At 41.3% G+C, this 23,051-nt stretch overlaps 1 pseudogene; it reads left to right on the forward strand.

Annotated features, from left to right (window-relative positions):
• LOC130020583 (UDP-glucuronosyltransferase 2B31-like) overlaps positions 1-21,657 on the forward strand; it is a 37,469-nt pseudogene extending 15,812 nt beyond the window's left edge.
• The last annotated feature ends 1,394 nt before the right edge of the window (positions 21,658-23,051 follow it).

The raw sequence follows: 23,051 nt of genomic DNA on the forward strand, positions 1-23,051 counted from the left end.
AGATTCATTGTTTCAATAAAAGATTCACCACTATTATTTAGAGTTTATCGCCCCCCCCACCCCCCGAATCAGACATGCTGACAAAGCATTGTGAAGTGATTTGCTTTCTACAGCTGGGTTCAAGAATTATATGTTGGTTTTGGATTTCTGCTATTTTACTTATTGACCCTGGAAGTATTTCTAGTGAAAGTCAGATAGTTAAGAAATTGGTTTCTGTGCTCTGGAGTCGTGGCCATGCTGGAGAGCCGCTAGTGGGGGGGCAACTGGTGGCGTCGGTAGGGCGTGAAGGGCGGACCGAAACGCCCCCCTTCCCATGAGGTTTTAGTCGCCCCCCCAGTCCCCCAGCTCATACCTGCTGTCCACAAGGCTCCCATGCGGCCGCCATCTTTCTTTCCAGAGAGGAGAAGGCGACTGTGGCAACACCCTTTCCCCTCCGGACAGACCTGATGGCCTGGATTAACGCATAGTCCGTTCACTTTTCTGCTCCAAGCTGCCGGGTTCTGCATTAAGTCCTTGTGCTTCTGGGGCCGTGGCCGTGCTGGAGAGCCGCTCACGGGGGGCAACTGGTGACCTCGGTAGGGCGTGAAGGACGGACCGGGACGCCCCCCTTCCCATGAGGTTTTAGTCACCCCCATACCCCCGGCTCATACCTGCTGTCCACAAGGCTCCCATGTGGCCGCCATCTTTCTTTCCAGAGGGAGGAGGGCGGAAGGGACCAACACCCTTTCCCCTCCGGGCAGACATGATGGCCTGGATTAACACATAGTCCTTTCACTTTTCTGCTCCAAGCTGCTGGGTTCTGCATTAAGTCCTTGTGCTTCTGGGGCTGTGGCCGTGCTGGAGAGCCACTCGTGGGGGGCAACTGGTGACCTCGGTAGGGCGTGAAGGACGGACTGGAACCCCCCCCTTCCCATGAGGTTTTAGTCACCCCCACTCTCCCGGCTCATACCTGCTGTCCAAAAGGCTCCCATGCGGCCGCCATCTTTCTTTCCAGAGAGGAGAAGGCGACTGGGGCAACACCCTTTCCCCTCCGGACAGACCTGATGGCCTGGATTAACGCATAGTCCGTTCACTTTTCTGCTCCAAGCTGCCGGGTTCTGCATTAAGTCCTTGTGCTTCTGGGGCTGTGGCCATGCTGGAGAGCCGCTCGTGGGGGGCAACTGGTGACCTCGGTAGGGCGTGAAGGACGGACCGGAACGCCCCCCTCCCCATGAGGTTTTAGTCGTCCCCACTCCGCCAGCTCATACCTGCTGTCCACAAGGCTCCCATGTGGCCGCCATCTTTCTTTCCAGAGGGAGGAGGGCGGAAGGGACCAACACCCTTTCCCCTCCGGGCAGACATGATGGCCTGGATTAACGTATAGTCCTTTCACTTTTCTGCTCCAAGCTGCTGGTTCTGCATTAAGTCCTTGTGCTTCTGGGGCCGTGGCCGTGCTCCAAACTTAACTATGATTTTCAGAGAGAAACGGTGGGTCATTTACTTCCCATGGATCACTTTGTGTACAGAGAAATGTCGCGCGGCCATGTGAGCGGCCGCGCGGTTTTGAGGAAATGTCCAAGTTCGCGCATACTCGAGCTGTGGTTGTAGAGGCTTCTGGTCACCGCGGTTCCATCTGGGGGAGACGGGATGCGGTACCTACCCCATCTGGGGCTTCCCGATGATCTCGGCTCTTTTTGGAACCTGTTTTTTTTTTTTCCTTTGGGATCTGTGGATCCCGCCCTCCATGTTGTTCTTCTCTTTGGCTGAATGCTGTCAATATGGCGCTGGGGGGCGGGCTGTGGGCGTGACTTCCGGAATCTGAGGTTACCTGGGAGTTGCAGTCCTGGAGATTTGAGGAAAAGTCCAAGTTCCCGCATACTCGAGCTGTGGTTGTAGAGGCTTCTGGTCACCGGGGTTCCATCTGGGGGAGGCGGGATGCAGTACCTACCCCATCTGGGGCTTCCCGATGATCTCGGCTCTTTTTGGAACCTTTTTTTTTTTTCCTTCGGGATCTGTGGATCCCGCCCTCCATGTTGTTCTTCTCTTCGGCTGAATGCTGTCAATATCTCTTCCAAATCTTTAAAGAGGACTTACTCCCTATGCTCTTTAAGCTTTTCCACGAAATTGAAATATCAAAAACACTTCCGAACAGTTTCTACGAAGCAAATATCACACTGATACCAAAAGCAGACAGAGATACCACAAAGAAAGAGAATTACAGGCCGATATCCCTGATGAACACAGATGCAAAGATCCTCAACAAACTACTAGCAAATAGAATCCAACTACTCATCAAAAAGATCATACACCATGACCAAGTAGGATTCATCCCAGGGATGCAAGGATGGTTTAACATTCGGAAATCAATCAACATAATCCACCATATCAACAAAAGAAAAGATAAAAAGCATATGATCATATCAATAGATGCAGAGAAAGCATTTGATAAGATCCAGCACCCCGTTATGATGAAAACCCTAGCCAAAATGGGTATAGAGGGGACCTTCCTCAACATAATTAAAGCCATCTACCACAAGCCTACAGCAAGCATCATCCTCAATGGGGAAAAACTGAGAGCCTTCCCTCTAAGATCAGGGACGAGAAAGGGATGCCCACTCTCTCCACTGCTGTTCAATATAGTACTGGAAGTACTTGCAATAGCGATTAGGCAGGAAAAAGATATTAAGGGCATTCAGGTAGGAAAGGAAGAAATCAAGCTCACACTATTCGCAGATGATATGATACTCTACTTAGAGAACCCAATAACTTCCACCAAAAAACTCCTAGAAACAATAGACTCGTATAGTAAAGTTGCAGGTTATAAAATCAATACCTAAAAGTCCATGACTTTCCTATACGCACTGAGAGAGAAGAAAGCAACATGAAAAAAACAATCCCGTTCACAATTGTGCCCCAGAAAATCAAGTACCTAGGAATCAGCTTAACTAAGGAAGTAAAGGACCTGTACAAAGAAAACTACAAAACGCTACTTCAGGAAATAAAAGAGGACATGAGGAAATGGAAAGATATCCCCTGCTCATGGGTCGGGAGACTTAACATTGTCAAAATGGCAATACTACCGAAAGCATTGTATAAATTCAATGCAATCCCTATAAGGATACCCATGACGTTCTTCAAAGAAATGGAGCAAACACTCCTGAAATTTATATGGAACAATAAGCCCCCACGAATAGCTAAAGCAATTCTTGGGAAAAAGAAAATGGGAGGAATCAACCTCCCGAACTTCAAACTGTACTACAAAGCAGTAATAATTAAAACAGCATGGTACTGGAACAAAGGCAGAACTGCAGACCAATGGAACAGGGTTGAATACACTGACATCTCCCCTCAATCATATGCTCAGCTAATCTTTGATAAAGGTGCAAGTAATGTGAAGTGGAGTAAAGAAAGCCTCTTTAATAAATTGTGTTGGCATCACTGGACGGCTACATGCAAAAAAATAGGCTCAGAACTCTGCCTAACACCATGTACAAAAGTAAGATCACCTGATCCGCGTGGGACGAGCACAGAGGCCCAGCTCTGGGCAACAAAGCTGAACGGCTCCAATTCCAACAGGTACAGCCCGCCCCCAAGGGCCTGGGTTCCTCTCTGGGCACGCGCAGCTAGAAACAGCCCCGAGACAGCCGGTTTTCAACCCCTGAGCCGCGTGGGACGGGCACAGAGGCCCAGCTCTGGGCAACAAAGCTGAACGGCTCCAATTCCAACAGGTACAGCCCGCCCCCAAGGGCCTGGGTTCCTCTCTGGGCACGCGCAGCTAGAAACAGCCCCGAGACAGCCGGTTTTCAACCCCTGAGCCGCGTGGGACGGGCACAGAGGCCCAGCTCTGGGCAACAAAGCTGAACGGCTCCAATTCCAACAGGTACAGCCCGCCCCCAAGGGCCTGGGTTCCTCTCTGGGCACGCGCAGCTAGAAACAGCCCCGAGACAGCCGGTTTTCAACCCCTGAGCCGCGTGGGACGGGCACAGAGGCCCAGCTCTGGGCAACAAAGCTGAACGGCTCCAATTCCAAACAGGAGACATTCCCAACTCCTCGCCCAGTGCCAGGGACTCTTTCCGGAGCCTCGGCCGCTGACGTGGCCACGAAATATTTTCCCACTACATATGCCATAGGAACCATAAGCTAACTTCTTAGATGGAAACTTCTCTATTTTAGCTCAGCCACTAGAAATACAGTTGCCAATAACTCATAAGCCTATCTTAACTCACACTGCATATCAAGCAGAATAGTAACACTGAACGTGAAGGACTAAACCACACCTCTCACAATGGTAAAGCAACGCAAAAGCCCACCAAACATTCATATTGAAGAGTCTAGCCCAGATGACACCAACAGTACTGTAGTGTTAGACAACTTCTCTGACAAGGAATTCAGAAGGGAGCTACTTAGGATGCTTAGGGAATTAAAAGAAACAATGGAAAGCAATGCCAATAGAAGACAAGAGGATCTAAAGGCAGAAATGAGGAAAATGCAATCAGAAATGTCAGACCTGAAAAATCTCGTAGGCGAATTGAAAAGCTCAGTGGAAGGCCTCAGCAGCAGAGTAACAGCGGCTGAGAACAGAATCAGTGAGCTCGAAGATGAAGTTCAGAGACTCTCCCGAAAAGAGCAGAAAATGGAAAAGAGACTCACAATTCGGGAACAGATGGCAAGAGAAGATCGTGATGAAGCCAGGAGGGGTAACATAAGAATTATTGGAGTCCCAGAGGGACAGGAAGAAAACCTCGATGAAGAAGAAACTGTCAAAGACATCATTGCTACAACATTTCCAGAGCTGAAGAAAACTTGTGACCACATTCAGGAGGCCCGAAGGGTACCAGCTAGAAGAAATCCGAATAAAAATACCCCAAGACACATTCTGATCAAAATGACCAAAACCTTAGACAGAGACAAAATTCTGAAAGCAGCAAGATCGAAGAAAGAAATCTCTTACAAAGGAGCATCCTTAAAATTCACAGCTGATTTTTCTGATGAAACCCTCATGGCCCGAAAACAGTGGTGGGACATAGTAAAAAAACTCAATGAAATAAATGCCTCCCCAAAAATACTTTTCCCAGCAAGACTCTCATTCATAATAGAAGGAACAACACACAGTTTCACAGACAAACAACAGCTCAGGAACTTCATAGACTCAAAACCATGGTTACAAGAACAACTAAATGGGCTACTTTAAGGCAAGAAAGGCTCCTCAAATACACCCAATTTTAACAGAACAATGGGACAAAATCCCATAACAATAATCTCTCTCAATGTCAATGGGCTAAACGCACCAATTAAAAGACATAGAGTGGCAGGATGGATTAGAAAATTGAACCCAACTTTCTGCTGCCTGCAAGAAACGCATCTCAATAGTCAAAGCAAACACAGACTCAGAGTCAAAGGCTGGAAAACAATCCTACAGGCAAACAGCTCCCATAAAAAAGCTGGGGTAGCCATCCTTATATCAGACCACATTGATTTCAGAGTGAGGAAGGTCATAAGAGACAGTGAAGGCAATTACTTATTGATCAGAGGATCTGTACAACAGGAAGAACTTACAATAATTAATGTATATGCACCTAATGAGAGACCAGCAAAGTACTTAAAACAACTACTCATAGATTTGGAAAAAGACATCAATAGCAACACAATACTAGTGGGAGACTTCAACACTGCTTTGTCACCTCTTGATAGATCAACCAGACTCAAGCTTAGCAAGGACATACTTCATTTGAGGGAAACAATGGAAGAAAGGGACTTAGTAGATATATACAGGACACTTCATCCACAAAAAGCTGAATACACATTCTTCTCAAGCGTACATGGAACATTCTCCAAGATAGACCACATGCTGAGCCACAAAACATGCCTCCATAAAATTAAGAAGGTAGAGATTGTATCAACAATCTTCTCAGACCATAATGCGCTGAAATTAGAAGTAAATCACACACAAAAACAGAAAACTAAATCAAACACCTGGAAATTAAACAGTGCACTATTGAACAACGAGTGGATTAGACAGGAAATCAAAGAGGAAATCAAAAGATTCCTAGAAACGAATGAAAATGAGAACACGAGTTACCAAAACTTATGGGACACAGCAAAGGCTGTGTTAAGAGGAAAGTTTATAGCTCTACAAGCATTCCTCAGGAAGGAGGAGCGAGCACACATAAGTAACCTAACCTCACAGCTTAAGAGCTTGGAGAAGGACCAAAAAAAGGAGCACAACCCGAACAGGAGAAAGGAAATAATAAAACTCAAAGCAGAGATTAACGAGATGGAAACCCAAAAAACAATCCGAAAGATCAATGAAACCAAGAGCTGGTTCTTTGAGAAAATTAACAAGATCGATAAGCCTCTAGCAAAACTCACAAAGAAAGGGAGAGAGAAAACCCTAATAAACCGAATCAGAAATGAAAAGGGGGTCATTACAACAGAAACCACAGAAATTCAGAGGATCCTCAGGGAGTACTTTGAGAAGCTTTATGCCACGGAACATCAAAACCTCGAGGAAATGGATAAATTCCTAGACTCCTACAGACTCCCAAGGCTGAACCAAGAAGACCTGGAATGCCTGAACAGACCTATCACCATCAAGGAAATTGAAATGGTAATAAAAAGTCTCCCCAAGCACAAAAGTCCTGGCCCGGATGGATTCACTAGTGAATTCTTCCAAATCTTTAAAGAGAACTTACTCCAATACTCTTTAAGCTTTTCCACGAAATTGAAATATCAAAAACACTTCCAAACAGTTTCTACGAAGCAAATATCACACTGATACCAAAGGCAGACAGAGATACCACAAAGAAAGAGAATTACAGGCCGATATCCCTGATGAACACAGATGCAAAGATCCTCAACAAACTACTAGCAAATAGAATCCAACTACTCATCAAAAAGATCATACACCATGACCAAGTAGGATTCATCCCAGGGATGCAAGGATGGTTCAACATTCGGAAATCAATCAACATAATCCACCATATCAACAAAAGAAAAGATAAAAAGCATATGATCATATCAATAGATGCAGAGAAAGCATTTGATAAGATCCAGCACCCCTTTATGATGAAAACCATAGCCAAAATGGGTATAGAGGGGACCTTCCTCAACATAATTAAAGCCATCTACCACAAGCCTACAGCAAGCATCATCCTCAATGGGGAAAAACTGAGAGCCTTCCCTCTAAGATCAGGGACGAGACAGGGATGCCCACTCTCTCCACTGCTGTTCAATATAGTACTGGAAGTACTTGCAATAGCGATTAGGCAGGAAAAAGATATTAAGGGCATTCAGGTAGGAAAGGAAGAAATCAAGCTCTCACTATTCGCAGATGATATGATACTCTACTTAGAGAACCCAATAACTTCCACCAAAAAACTCTTAGAAACAATAGACTCGTATAGTAAAGTTGCAGGTTATAAAATCAATATCCAAAAGTCCATGGCTTTCCTATACGCAAACAGTGAGAGAGAAGAAAGCAACATGAAAAAAACAATCCCATTCACAATTGTGCCCCAGAAAATCAAGTACCTAGGAATCAGCTTAACTAAGGAAGTAAAGGACCTGTACAAAGAAAACTACAAAACGCTACTTCAGGAAATAAAAGAGGACATGAGGAAATGGAAAGATATCCCCTGCTCATGGGTCGGGAGACTTAACATTGTCAAAATGGCAATACTACCGAAAGCATTGTATAAATTCAATGCAATCCCTATAAGGATACCCATGACATTCTTCAAAGAAATGGAGCAAACACTCTTGAAATTTATATGGAACAATAAGCCCCCACGAATAGCTAAAGCAATTCTTGGGAAAAAGAAAATGGGAGGAATCAACCTCCCGAACTTCAAACTGTACTACAAAGCAGTAATAATTAAAACAGCATGGTACTGGAACAAAGGCAGAACTGCAGACCAATGGAACAGGGTTGAATACACTGACATCTCTCCTCAATCATATGCTCATCTAATCTTTGATAAAGGTGCAAGTAATGTGAAGTGGAGTAAGGAAAGCCTCTTTAATAAATTGTGTTGGCATCACTGGACGGCTACATGCAAAAAAATAGGCTCAGAACTCTGCCTAACACCATGTAGAAAAGTAAGATCAAAATGGATTAAAGACCTCAACATCAGACCAGAAACCATAAGGTACATTGAAGATAAAGTTGGCAAAACCCTCCATGACATTGAAGCTAATGGTATCTTCAAAGATGCCACGCCACCGGCCGAGCAAGTGAAAACAGAGATAGATAAATGGGACTATCTTAAACTAAGAAGCTTCTGCACCTCCAAAGAAACAGTGACCAAAATACAAAGACAGTCTACAGAATGGGAAAGGATATTCACCGAATACACATCTGACAAGGGGTTGATATCCAGGATATACAAAATACTGGTTAAACTCCACAAGAAGAAAACATCCAACCCCATCCAAAAATGGGGCAATGAAATGAACAGAAACTTTCTCAAAGAAGAAATCCGAATGGCAAAAAAGCACATGAGAAAATGCTCTACATCATTAATCATCAGGGAGATGCAGATCAAAACCACAATGAGATACCATCTCACACCTCAGAGACTGGCCCACATTCAAAAGAACAAAAGCAACCGATGCTGGCGTGGATGTGGCGAGAAAGGGACACTCCTTCACTGTTGGTGGGAATGTCCACTGGTTCAGCCCTTCTGGAAAACAGTATGGACGATTCTCAAAAAATTAGAAATTGAGCTCCCATTTGACCCAGCAATACCACTCCTGGGAATATATCCCAGAGAGGCAAAAATGTATAGTCGAAGTGACATCTGCACTTGTTTGTTCATTGCAGCCCTCTTTACAATAGCCAGAAACTGGAAGAAACCTGAATGCCCAAGAACAGATGACTGGTTAAAGAAACTTTGGTACATCTACACAATGGAGTACTATGTAGCTCTTAGAAAAGATGAAGTCATGAAATTTACATACAAGTGGTACAATATGGAAAGTATCATGCTAAGCGAAATGAGTCAGAAAGAGAGGGATAGACATAGAAAGATTGCATTCATCTGGGGGATATAAAGTAACAAAGTATGAGATTAATACCCAAGAATAGCTGAGATCAGCACCAGGAGGATTACTCCATAACTTAGAGGCCAGCCGGGTATCCTAGAGGAAAGGGCTATTCAGATAGAGAAGGGAGCACCAAATAAAGGATGTTTGGAGGATCCTCCCAGGAGGGGAGATGCATGTCGAAAGTAGACTATGGACTGAACATGTTTGCCACTCAATGCCTCTTTTGCAGACCACAACACCCAAAAGGAGAGAGAGAACACAGGGGATTGCCCTGCCACAGAGATGGGGGGATGGGGGGATGGGGGTGGGAGGGATATTATCCATGGTGGTGGAAAATGGGCACTGGTGGAGGGATGGGTATCTGATCATTGTATAATTGAAACCAAAGCACAAAAAATTGTAAATCTACAACTTTAAAAAAAATAAAATAAAATAAAGGGGAAAAAAAAAAAGAAAAAAAAAAAGAAATTTTAGCACCACACCCTCAAAAAAAAAAAAAAAAGTAAGATCAAAATGGATTAAAGACCTCAACATCAGACCAGAAACCATAAGGTACATTGAAGATAAAGTTGGCAAAACCCTTCATGACATTGAAGCTAATGGTATCTTCAAAGATGCCACGCCACTGGCCGAGCAAGTGAAAACAGAGATAGATAAATGAGACTATCTTAAACTAAGAAGCTTCTGCACCTCCAAAGAAACAGTGACCAAAATACAAAGACAGTCTACAGAATGGGAAAGGATATTCACCGAATACACATCTGACAAGGGGTTGATATCCAGGATATACAAAATACTGGTTAAACTCCACAAGAAGAAAACATCCAACCCCATCCAAAAATGGGCAATGAAATGAACAGGAACTTTCTCAAAGAAGAAATCCGAATGGCAAAAAAGCACATGAGAAAATGCTCTACATCATTAATCATCAGGGAGATGCAGATCAAAACCACAATGAGATACCATCTCACACCTCAGAGACTGGCCCAAATTCAAAAGAACAAAAGCAACCGATGCTGGCATGGATGTGGCGAGAAAGGGACACTCCTTCACTGTTGGTGGGAATGTCCACTGGTTCAGCCCTTCTGGAAAACAGTATGGACGATTCTCAAAAAACTAGAAATTGAGCTCCCATTTGACCCAGCAATACCACTCCTGGGAATATATCCCAGAGAGGCAAAAATGTATAGTCGAAGTGACATCTGCACTTGTTTGTTCATTTGCAGCACTCTTTACAATAGCCAGAAACTGGAAGAAACCTGAATGCCCAAGAACAGATGACTGGTTAAAGAAACTTTGGTACATCTACACAATGGAGTACTATGTAGCTCTTAGAAAAGATGAAGTCATGAAATTTACATACAAGTGGTACAATATGGAAAGTATCATGCTAAGCGAAATGAGTCAGAAAGAGAGGGATAGACATAGAAAGATTGCATTCATCTGGGGGATATAAAGTAACAAAGTATGAGATTAATACCCAAGAATAGCTGAGATCAGCACCAGGAGGATTACTCCATAACTTAGAGGCCAGCCGGGTATCCTAGAGGAAAGGGCAGTTCAGATAGAGAAGGGAGCACCAAATAAAGGATGTTTGGAGGATCCTCCCAGGAGGGGAGATGCATGTCGAAAGTAGACTATGGACTGAACATGTTTGCCACTCAATGCCTCTTTTGCAGACCACAACACCCAAAAGGAGAGAGAGAACACAGGGGATTGCCCTGCCACAGAGACAGGGGGGATGGGGGGATGGGGGTGGGAGGGATATTATCCATGGTGGTGGAAAATGGGCACTGGTGGAGGGATGGGTATCTGATCATTGTATAATTGAAACCAAAGCACAAAAAATTGTAAATCTACAACTTAAAAAAAAATAAAATAAAGGGAAATTAAAAAAAAAAGAAAAGAAAAAAATCATATAATAAAGAATGGTGAGTTAATTACAATAACTAGGAAGGAATACATATGGGCCTTAATAAATTCATACTACCTTTAATAAATTCATACTACCTTATCATTTAATTTTGAAAGTCTGATATTTCATATATGCATTAAATGATTATTTATAATCACTATTCTTTATGTGGGCTGGAGCGATAGCACAGCTGTTGGGTGTTTGCCTTGTGCACAGCCAGTATGGCTGAGCCAGGTTTGATTCCTCCACCCCTCTCAGAAAGCCCGGCAAGCTACCGAGAGTATCTCAATACTCTCACCTGCACAGCAAAGCCTGGCAAGCTCCCCATAACGTATTCAATATGCCAAACACGGTAACAAGTCTCACAATTTGTTGTGAGATGTTACTGGTGCCTGAGCACATCGATGAACAACTGGAGGACAGTGCTACAGTGCATTCTTTATCTATCGATGTGAAACATGACATTTATGTTTTCTTGAATATAAAATAAGCACTGTGCATGCATTTTTATTTTAGTAGTGTTTTAGCAGTGTTTACTTTAAATGCCCCTTTGACTATTGAAGTACCTTCTGTAGAAGATTTGTAAATGTAACTTAATTATCTTTTGTGTTCTTAGCATTGAAACATACTAATTAAGGATTTAAACTTTAAAGTTTAGTAGGTTAACACCGTTTTCTTAACATTTATAGGTTCTCTGGAGGTTTGATGGCAAGAAGCCTGATACCTTAAGTGCGAATACTCGGCTGTACAAATTCATCCCCAGAGCCCATTGCCTTCTTGGTAAGATTCTGTAACACACACTAAAATGAAAATAAATTCAAATGAAGTGATAGTCCATTCACAGGAAATTAAAAAAGCTAAACATTTATCAACAAGTATTCGATCAATTAAATTTAACTACCTTATGTTTATCTTTCCAGGAATATGTTAAGATGGTAATAATAATTTTTTTATTACCAGTACCTTATTTTAGGAATATGTTCATAGTATCTTTCATGAAAGGTGGCAAAGTGAGAAAAAATCCTAAGAGGAAGATTTATGTATTTATTTAGCAAACATTCATAGTTGTAACAAAACTTGAGCTACTCTTGGTACTTTGCTAGGCTTCTGAAGAAAATAAATATGCTCTCATTTACAAACAATTGTTCTTCTATTTATAAATAAAATTTAAAAAAACTATTGTGGGAGACAGTGATAGTACATGATAAGGTACTTGCCTTTCACACTGAGGGCCAGATTTGATTCCCAAGCGCTCTATATGGTCCCTGAACCGCACCAAGAGTGATCCTTGAGTTCAGAACCAGAAATTAGCTCTTTGCACTGCCAGGTATGGTCCAAAAATCAAAATATTAATAATTTATTAGTTGACTGATTAAAAGCAAGGAAGAAAGGAGGGATGGAAGGAAGAAAGGAAGGGAGGGAGGGATGGAAGGATGAAGGAAGGAAGGAAGGAAGGAAGGAAGGAAGGAAGGAAGGAAGGAAGGAAGGAAGGAAGGAAGACTTTTGAAACTGTATTATCTCTTCCTACCCAATTTTTTTTAACAATAACTACTATACAGTCCTTTCTAAAATATCACATACTGTGAGGCAGGAATAATAGTAAAAGTGGAAAGAAAAATTGTCTTGCATGTGGCTGACCAGTTTCCACCTTTCACATCCCTAATGGTCCCAGATGCACTGCCAGGAGTGATCCCTGAGAGCAGCCTGGTGTGCCCCCAAAACCAAACACAAACAAACTAAAAATAATGTAATCTGGTTATCAAAATCACATGAAACAATGATATCGATGTGCCTTTTGATGGTGCAAAAGTAAGTTTCCTAATGTCAAATTATTGTTGAACATAATTATAGAAGTCTCAGTAATGCATTCCTGAAAATAAGGATGACATGCATGGCATCACCTTCACCATGAAAGCTTAATTCACCTCAGTATTCATTTTCTTGTTTCATTGCTTTTAAGTAAAAATTACTTTCCTGACATCTCCATTTCTAGGAGATTTCAGTTACAGAAAATGTTTTCTCTTAATTTGTTCACCAAAAAAAATTGTTTATATTTACAATTCAAAATACTCAGTGCTCTTTGCCTATTCCTCTAATGGACTAAAAGAATTCTGGACCTGAGATCTAAAAACAACATTTATTTTGCATAGACTATGTTATCTGAATATAATGATAATATCAGTGCCTTACTCCGCCACTTCAATTTAGTAAACAGATGTCTTATTATTTCCTAAAATTGACTCGATTTTATGTCTTCCCAAAACCAAAGCTTTCACCACTCATGGTGGGATCAACAACATCAAGAGGCAATTTACCACATGGTCCCTGTGGTGGGCATTCCTCTGTTTGCGGATCTGCCCAATAACATCGCTCATATGCAGGCCAAGGGAGCAGCTGTTAGGGTGGACTTTGAAACCATGTCAAGCTCAGATTTTCTCAATGCATTGAAGATAGTCATCAATGATCCTTCGTGAGTACCACAATATCACTGCATCACTGTTGTCCAGTTGTTCATCGATTTGCATGAGCAGGCGCCAGTAACATCTCCATTCATCTCAGCACTGAGATTTTAGCATTCTGTCATTACTCATCCTTCCCAATGTTGCCATATTGGAGGCTCTTTCATGGTCAGGGGAATGAGACCCGTTATTGTTATTGTTATTGGCATATCAAATACGCTACAGGTAGCTTGCCAGGTTCTATGTGCAGGAGTACTATAATACTTTAACAAATAGTGTCTAGTATCTATACAAAGGAACTTTTGTCAATGTATTTTTATGTCATTTAAAAGATTAAATGTGCAACGAATAAGATGAGTAAGCCCATTTCAATGTAATTTTTTCTTAATCATTTATTTAAAAGGTTTCTTTCCTCTTTATTTTGTTCTTTTTTCTTACAGACTTAAAAAATTTCGTGCTTATGTTTCAGTCATACAATGATCGAGTATCCATCCCTCCACCAGTGCCCATTCTCCACCACCAATGTTCCCAGTAGCCCTTCTGCCACCCCCCACCTCAACCTCCCTCCACCCTGCCTCTGTTTCAGGCACATTCCCCTTTATTCTATCTCTCCTTTTGTGTGTTATGGTTTGCAATACAGGTAGTAAGTGACCATCATGTTTGTTCCGTAGTCTACTTTCAGCATGCATCTCCCATCCTGAGAGAGCCCTCCAATTATCATTTACTTAGTGGTACTTTCTCTATCCCAGCTGCCTTTTCCCCAAGTATGTGAGACTGACTTTCAGCCATGGAACGATCCTCCTGGCCCTTATCTCTAGTATCCTTCAGTGTCAGTCTCCCATTCTGTTACTTTATATTACACAAATAAGCACAGTCATTCTATGTTTGTCCCTCTTTCTCTCACTCATTTCACTTAACATGATACTCTCCATGATGATCCACTTATATACAAATTTTATGATTTCATCTTTTCTAACAGCTGCATAATATTTCATTGTGTATATGTACCAAAGTTTCTTTAACTAGTCATCTGTTCTTGGGCATTCAGGTTTCTTCCAGATTCTGGCTATTGTAAATGGTGCTGCAATAAACATACAAGTGCAGATGTCATTCTACTGTATTTTTTTTGCATCTCCAGAATGTATTTCCAGAAGTAGTATGTGCTGGGTCAAATGGGAGCTGAATTTCTAGTTTTTTAAGAAACATCCATATTGTTTCCCAAAACAGCTGAACCAGTTGGCATTCCCACCAGCAGTGAAGGAGAGTCCCCTTCTCCACACGTTCACACCAACACAGGTTGCTTTTGTTCTTTTGGATGTGTGCCAGTTTCTGAGACATGAGATGAGATCTCATTGTTTTGATCTGCATCTCCCTAAAGATTAGTGAGGAAGAGCATTTTTGGATGTGCCTTTTGGCCATTCAAATTTCTTTTTGAGAAAATTCCTGTTTATTTCATTGCCCCAGTTGCTGATGGGATTGGATGCTCTCTTCTTGTAGAGATCAACCAGTACCCTGTATATCCTTGATATTAATCCCTTATCAGAAGGGCATCACTGGAGCACTATTCTCCCATTGTTCATCAATTTGCTCAAGCAAAAGTTCCCATGATTGTCACCCATTGCCTCTTTTGCAAACCACAACACCCAATAAGAGAGAGAGAACAAAAGGGAATGCCCTGCCACAGAGGCAGGGTGGGATGGGGGAATGGGGGATGGGAGGAATACTGGGATCCATGGTGGTGGGAAATGGGCACTGGTGGAGGGATGGGCATTTGATCATTTTATAATTGAAACCCAAGCACAGAAATTTGTAAGTCTACAACTGTAACTTATGATGTCTCACTAATAAAAAAAAATTCCCTCAATTCCCATTTTGCTGAGAGTTTTCATCATAAATGGGTGCTAGATCTTGTAAAATGCTTTCTCTGCTTCTATTGATATGAACTTATGGTTTTTATATTTTCTTTTCTTGATATAATGGATTATATTGATTGACATATAAATGTTAAACCATGCTTGAATCCCCTGGATGAATCTCTCTTGGTCGTGGTGTATAACCTTTATAATGAGTTGTTGGATTCCATTTGCTAATATTTTGTTGAGAATCTTTGCACCTGTGTTCATCAGGGATATTGGCCTGCAATTTTCTTTTTTTGTTGTATCTCTATTTGCTTTTGGTAGGGTGATATATGCCTCATAGGAACTGTTTGGGAGTGTTTCTGTTTCTTCAATGTCCAGAAAGGCTTAAAAAGAACTGGCACTCAGTCCTCTTTAATTGTTTGGAAGAATTTGCTAGTGAATACATCTGGACCTGGGCTTTTGTTTTGGGGAAGACTTTGGATTACTGTTTCAGTTTCCTTGATAATAATAGATCTTATTAAGATATTCCAAATCTTCTTGGCTAAGACTTGGACAGTTATATGAATCCAGAAATTTATTGATTTCTTCTAGGTTCTCTTGTTTCATGGCATACAAACTTTCAAGGTAATTTCTGATGATCTTTTGAATTTCTTTGGTTTCTGTTATGATGTCCTTCTTTTCATTTCTGATTTGGTTTATTAGGGTTCTCTCTCTCTCTCTGAGTTTTGCTAGGAGTTTATCAATGTTGCTTATTTTTCTCAAAGAACAAGCTCTTGGATTCATTAATCCTTCGAATTGTTTTTGGATTCCTTTTTTTGTTTGTTTTTTTGGTCCTTTTCTAAGATCTTGAGCTCTGAAGTCAAGTTATTTATGTGAGGCCTTTCTTCCTTTACTTCCTTCCTGAGAAACGCTTGCAGAGCTATAAATTTTCCCCTTAACACTGCTTTAGCTGTGTCCCACAAATTATGGTAGTTCGTCTATTCATTCTTGTTTGTTTCCAGGTGTAAGATAAGATAAATCTTCCTTGATTTTCTCCATGACCCACTCGTTGTTTGACATTGAGTTATTTAATATCCAGGTGTTTGATTTGATTCTCCATGGCTGGGTGTGATTAAATTCTATCTTCAGTTCTTCATGGTCTAAAAAGAGAGTTGATACAATTTCTATCTTACTGATTCTATTGACACATATTTGGCCCAGCACCTGGTCTATCTTGGAAAATGTTCCATGTGCACTGGAAAAGATTGTGTATTTGGTTTTGGGGGATGGAAAGCCCTGTATACATCTAATAGCCCTATCTCATCCATTTCTTCCTTCAAAGTCAGTACTTCCTTGCTGAGTTTAATCTTGTTGATCTATCCAGAGATGATGAGGTGGTATTGAAGTCTCCAGCTACTATTTGTTGCTACCAGTGTCTTTCTTGAAATCTATTACCAGTTGTTTTAAGTATTTTGCTGGTACCTCATTAGTTTCATATATGTTTAGAAGTGTGATTTCTTCCTGCTGTACATATCCTTGATTGTTAAAAAAAATGGCCTTCCCTGTACCTTCTAATCTTTTTCAGCCTGAAATCTATGTTGTCGGAAACTAGGATGGTCACCTCGGCTTTTTTGAGTGAGTTGTTTGCTTGAAGGATTGTTTTCCATCCTTTGACTTTGAGTTTGTCTTTGATCTGACTGTTCAGATGTGTTTTTGTAGGCAGAACAATTTTGGATTCAGTTTTTCAATCCATTTTGCCACTCTGTGTCTCTTAATTGGTGCATTTAGACCATAGTCATTGAGAAAGATTATTGTCATGGGATTTTGTGCCATCTTTCTCTAGATGTTTCTTGTGCTTTAGGGGTTTTCTCTTATCTTACAGTAGCCCGTTTAGTCCTTCTTTAATATTTATTTTTAGTCTATGAAGTTCCTGAACTGTTTATCCATGAAATAGTGTATTGTTTCTTTGAGTCTCAATGAGAGTTTAGCCAGATACAGTATTCTTGGTCAGCCGTTCATTTCATTGAGTTTTTTCACTATATCCTACCATTGTCTTCAGGCTCTGATGGTTGCCTCTGATAAGGCTGCTGTAAAGGGATGCTCCTTTGTATGTGATTTCCTTCTTTGACCTTGGTGCTTGCAGTATTGTTTCTCTATCTGTGGTATTCGTCATTCTGATTATGATATGTCTTGAAGTTATTTTTTTTAGTGTATCTTTTAGCTGGTACCCTTTGCACTCCTTAGATCTGGATGCCTTCATTCTCCAGCTCTGTGAACTTCTCAGCAATGATATCTTTAATTGTTGCTACTTCATTGGGATTGCCTCCCTGTCCATTTGGTATTCCGATGATTCTTATGTTTTTCCTCTTGAGTTCATCCGGTATATCTAGATCTGATTCACCCTAGAGCTATTTTGAGGTCTTTACCCACTATATGTTGTTCCCTGTATGCTTATCTTCAAACTCATTGATTCTGTATTCAGCTGTTGTCATTCTGTTGTTGCAGGCAACCGTTGGGTTTTTAATTTCATCTAATGAATCCTTTATTAGTGACACTTATGTTTGTAGCTTTCTTATTTCTGCTCTGTTTTCTTCCATTATCTTTTTTATTTTATTGAATCACCATGAGATAGTTATAAGCTTTCATGTTTGGGTTACAATCATACAATGATCAAATATTTGATCATTGTGTTGGTGTCATTGTCAACACAAACTTGACCATAAACATTCATTCGAATACCTAACAACCTGAATCGGATGATTACACTTGAATAAATGTGACTCACTGCTGGCAGTTTCTATCATCATTGTCTATGCACCACCATCCAATTATGATGAAGTTGAAATTGAGAAATTCTACATGGATCTGTAGAAGTTCTGTAAAGAAGGTCACACCTTCTACAAGATCATTGTCAGTGATTTTAATGCCAATATACGACCAAGAAGATCAGCTGAAGAACTACACATCAAGACCCATGGCCTAGAATGGAATGAAGAGGGTGAAAGACTGTTTGAATTCATCATGTTGACCAAGACCATTCATGGTAACTCATAGTTCCAGAAGGCCAAACCTAAAGGTTGGACATGGGAGTCTCTCTGTGGACAGTTCCACAAAGAAACTGACACATCATGTTCAATTGACAGTCTTGCTACACCGATGTCACTGTTGTACCAAAATTCCAAACGGGATAAGACCACCGTCTCCTTCGTGCAAAAGTCTACTTCAGAGAGAGGGGGAAAAGGGCTGCAATGTTTAAGAAGAGAACTCCCAGAATGACCACCAACTGGGAGCTCTTTGAAACTATTTCGGCAACATGGGAAAATGCCATCATTGACAAAATTGACAAGGAATACGATCGAATGGTTCAGGACCTCCATGACTGTGCAAAGAACGCTGAGAGAGAGATAGCCCCAAAAGATACCCGTCTTCAAAAACTCTCAAGCTCATTCGCCAACATGGCTTGGCACAAGCTTCAGGCAACCAAAAGCAAAAGTCTGAGCTTGCAAAGCAGTGCAAAAAAAGAAATAAAGGAAGACCTCAAAGAGAGAAGAGCAGCAGTGCTGGCAGATGTGGCAGAAGCTGGGAAAAGCACTCACAATGCCCACCTGTCCTTCACCAATTACAAGACCAAGATGACTTGGTCATCCGACATCCTGATGGATCTATCAATCTTCCAGAAAGACAATGGAGAAGATTATTCATTGCATCTACTCGGATCTCTTCAATAGCCACGTTCACCTGCCCACGTACCAAATTCTGCAGGATGGATATGTCGTTCCCAAAGTTCTCCCTTCTGAAATCCAACACGCCATTTTTTTCAGTAAAGAAGCGAAAAGCACCTGGCCCAGACAAGGTCAGAACTGAACACCTGAAGAACCTTCCACAAGTACTCATCAATACACTGGCTCTACTCTTCACATGCTACCTGTCTGAATGCAAGGTTCCGTCCCAGTGGAAAACCAGCAGGACTGTACTACTGTACAAGAAGGGATACATCCATGACATTGGCAACTATTGCCTAATCTGCCTGTTGTCTATTGTCTACAAGCCGTTCACTCGAGTCATCCTGAATAGGTTTGGCAGAACACTAGATGAAGGACAACCATGCGAGCATGCTGGGTTCCACAAAGGATTCAGCACCATCGACCATATCCACAGGATAACCAAGCTCATTGAGGTTTCTCGGGAGTTCAAGATGCTGCTCTGTCTAATGTTCATTGATTTAAAGAAGGCTTTTAATTCTGTTGAGACTGAAGCGGTCATTGAAGCCCTAGCCAATCAGGGCATTCAAGCCCAATACATCAAGATCCTTCACGAGCTGTATTACTGACTCACTACCAGGATCTCACCGTTCTACAAAGAAGTAATCATTGAGGTCAAGAGAGGGGTTCAGCAGGGTGGTACCATTTCACCAAAACTCTTCAGTGCCACCCTCGAGAACATCATGCGACGACTGGAATGGGAAGGAATGAGAGTGAAGATAGATGGTCGGCAACTACACCACCTCCGCTTTGCTGATGACATTGTTTTAATAACACCAAACATTAGCCAAGCGGCACAAATGCTGGCCGACTTCGACCGTGAGTGTGGAAAGGTCGGACTACAGCTGAATCTTACGAAGGCAATGTTTATGAGAAATGGTCTCGTACCTGACATTCCATTCACAATCAAAGGGATGACCATCTCTGAATGCAACAGTTATGTGTACCTAGGTCAGAAAGTCAATATGATGAATGACCTGGCACCTGAGTAGCACAGGAGGAAGAGAGCATCTTGGAATGACTTCAAGAACGTCAAAGAAATAGCTAAGAGGATGAAGTACCTCTGGCTCAGGGCACATCTTTTCGATTCCACTGTTCTTCCTGCATTAACATATACCTCAGAGATCTGGGCCCTACGAAAGCAGGATGAGAACACTATTCAGGTCTCCCAAAGAGGAATCGAAAGAGCTATGCTTGGAGTATTACACTTCACTCAAATGAGAGAAAGAATCTGAAGTTCCAACCTCCGTGGACGGTCAAGAATTGGGGACACTATCTCATTTGCCAAGGCATCGAAAACCAGATGGGCTGGACATGTAATGAGATTTGGAGATGATCGCTGGACTAAAGCCATTACCAACTGTATTCCACAAGACGTCAAAAGATTACATGGCCACCCACCCATGAGATGGTCAGACTTCTTCATCAAGACCCTGAACGATCGATTTGAGGATCTTCATATTCCTAGAATGAGCAGACTCCATTGGGCTACATTAGCACGAGACAGAGACGAATGGTGACGTTACTGGCAACCACTCAAGCAAATCGATGAGTAACAGGATGTCAAGTGATCAAGTGATCAAGTGGCATATAGGCAAGAGAAATAAATGTAAACCTAAACTGCTGTGTAGTATGCTTTTAACTTTAGTTCAAACACACAAAACACCTTTTGATGCACATAAATAAGTGTTCATTCCACAAAGGAAAAACATACGCTATTTTTATGGAAGTAAAATGACAAACAAAAGAAAATAAACAGCAATGAATGTACAAAGAGCACAATTAAGTTTGTACTGTAGAATCTACATGAGAATACAAACATAATCTATTCTGTTAAACGCTATGAGAATAATTAAGTCAAATAACATTAATGATTAAAAGTGTTCAATATAAGGATGTGCTTATCAGTAACTAGTAGTTTTATCATTATATTCACTTCCCAGTAACTTTCTAACTCACTTTGAGATTATCATTCTTTAACTAGAACATACACACTTGTTATTTAGTTTATCCTTTAATACCTGGAATATTTTTGTGTGAATATGCAGAACAAAGTAACAAAGAAGCACTTGTGTTTCATAAATGGAGAACAGGGGTGCATGTTAGGCCCTGGGTTCAAGTAAAGACTAGTGAAGAGTCTTCTCATTCATATTGACATCATTCATCTCTAAATATACACTTCAAGAAGACTATTTAAAAAGTTATTGCCACTGTGGAATTTCCAGCTTCAATAATGGAATATATAAGTTATTCTAAGAATAAAGTTTTAATATTTGTCTTATACTCCTTCTTCATTGTAAAATAGCTGTAAGTTTAAAATTCCTATTTAACACTTAACTGCCAGTGAAGGCCACCCAAATATGCTGCTGCATCCATAATCCTATGACATCAGCTTCATTCATAGGAGTGACATTTAAAATCCCTCAAGGAACACTTCAGCAATCTCACTTCTCTCAATGTGCCCTTTGGGGCTCTTCTTTGGGTATAAGGAGAATGTGATGAAACTCAGGGCAATTCAACGAGATCAGCCAGTGAAGCCACTGGACAGGGCGGTCTTCTGGATAGAGTTCGTCATGCGCCACAAAGGACCCTAACACCTGCGGCCTGCCTCCCACCGCCTCACCCTGCTCCGGTACCTCTCTCTAGCTGAACTATGTTGATCCCCATATGATCCCCAAGTCTGTCAAGATTTAACGCTGATCATAGTCAAGACTGAGCCCTAAGAACTTTAGGTAATTCCCCCTAAAATGCATAAATGTACATATATGCAATGAAATTCAGTTGTTTAAGTATGATATTTCCCTTTTCTCCATCTAGGAAGTACTGAATATATTTTATATCTAAGCATGTTATCTTATTATGATATTCTGGTAACAAATATATAAAAAATAGCCTTTTGATTTCAGCGTCTTTCAGCTAACCTAGGTATTTTATTTTCCTAGAAGTGGTCTTTTAGCTGAAAAAAAAAGTTGATGCACTATAGTCATACTGTCTTTATCCATCATTCATCATTTGAATGCATCCATATATGACCTTTATGAGCATTAAACAGCATGTTTTATTCACTGGTGTTGTTTTATCATGAGGGCACACCAGTTGTGTTCAAGACTTGTTACTGGACCTATGCTCTGGTAGATATTTGAGGACCCTCTATGGTACCAAGGATCAAACTCCGCTGAGCTGGGGGCCCCTTTCCTGCTGTGTGGTTTCTTTGGTCTGCAATATGTGTTCTCACATGAATCAGGAAGCCACAACTGCCAATTATCATGCTACTTTTCTGCTGTTTTCTCTTCTCTCTGCCCATATTGAAGACTTGTGTCTTTAGGTGGGTACTATATTGACATGGCAGATATACAGAGGGGAAAGAGTCCTTGGGGGGTTTTACATTGAAGTTATAATGCCAGCCACTAGGTACCCATGACTTGGGATGAGGATGGAAAACTCCTGCTACTTACAATTCAGACAATGATAAATCCCAGATTTTGACAGTGTGTTGAATAGAGCCTTGTGCCAGAAAACTCCAGGGCTCACAGAATCTAAGTTACCCTCTCCCTTCTGGAAATGTGTTTCTGAGCTGTGTCCTCACTGCCCATCAGCACCCATTCCACTCTCAGGGATGCTCAGCACTCTCTCCAGCTAGTCTTGGTCAAGGAAAGGTACAGAACTATTCCCAATGGGGATTTTTGTATTTTAGGTAAGAAACACTTTCACTTCACAACCTCTCTCCCATCAAGACCCTACATTCACAACTTCTTTATCAACTCTGTGTTGGATATTTGGCTGCTTCCAGGTTTTATATAGTAAATAGCATTACAATAAACATAAATGTGTACATACTAAAGCAGTATTTGGCAAACTTTGATTATATATATAGGAGTGGACTTCTTTGATTGAGAAATACTCATACCTTTCATAGAGTTCACCACTTTAGACCCAATTCACATTAATAACGTAGGGGTGGTCCTATGACCACAAATTTATCATCTGTCATTTTGATATAAACCACTCATAAAGGCTTGTTCTTAATAGAGAGATGAGATTTAATAGTCTCTAA

The sequence above is a fragment of the Sorex fumeus genome, unplaced genomic scaffold (assembly GCF_029834395.1).
Source record: "Sorex fumeus unplaced genomic scaffold, SorFum_2.1 ptg000013l, whole genome shotgun sequence".
Lineage (NCBI taxonomy): Eukaryota > Metazoa > Chordata > Mammalia > Eulipotyphla > Soricidae > Sorex > Sorex fumeus.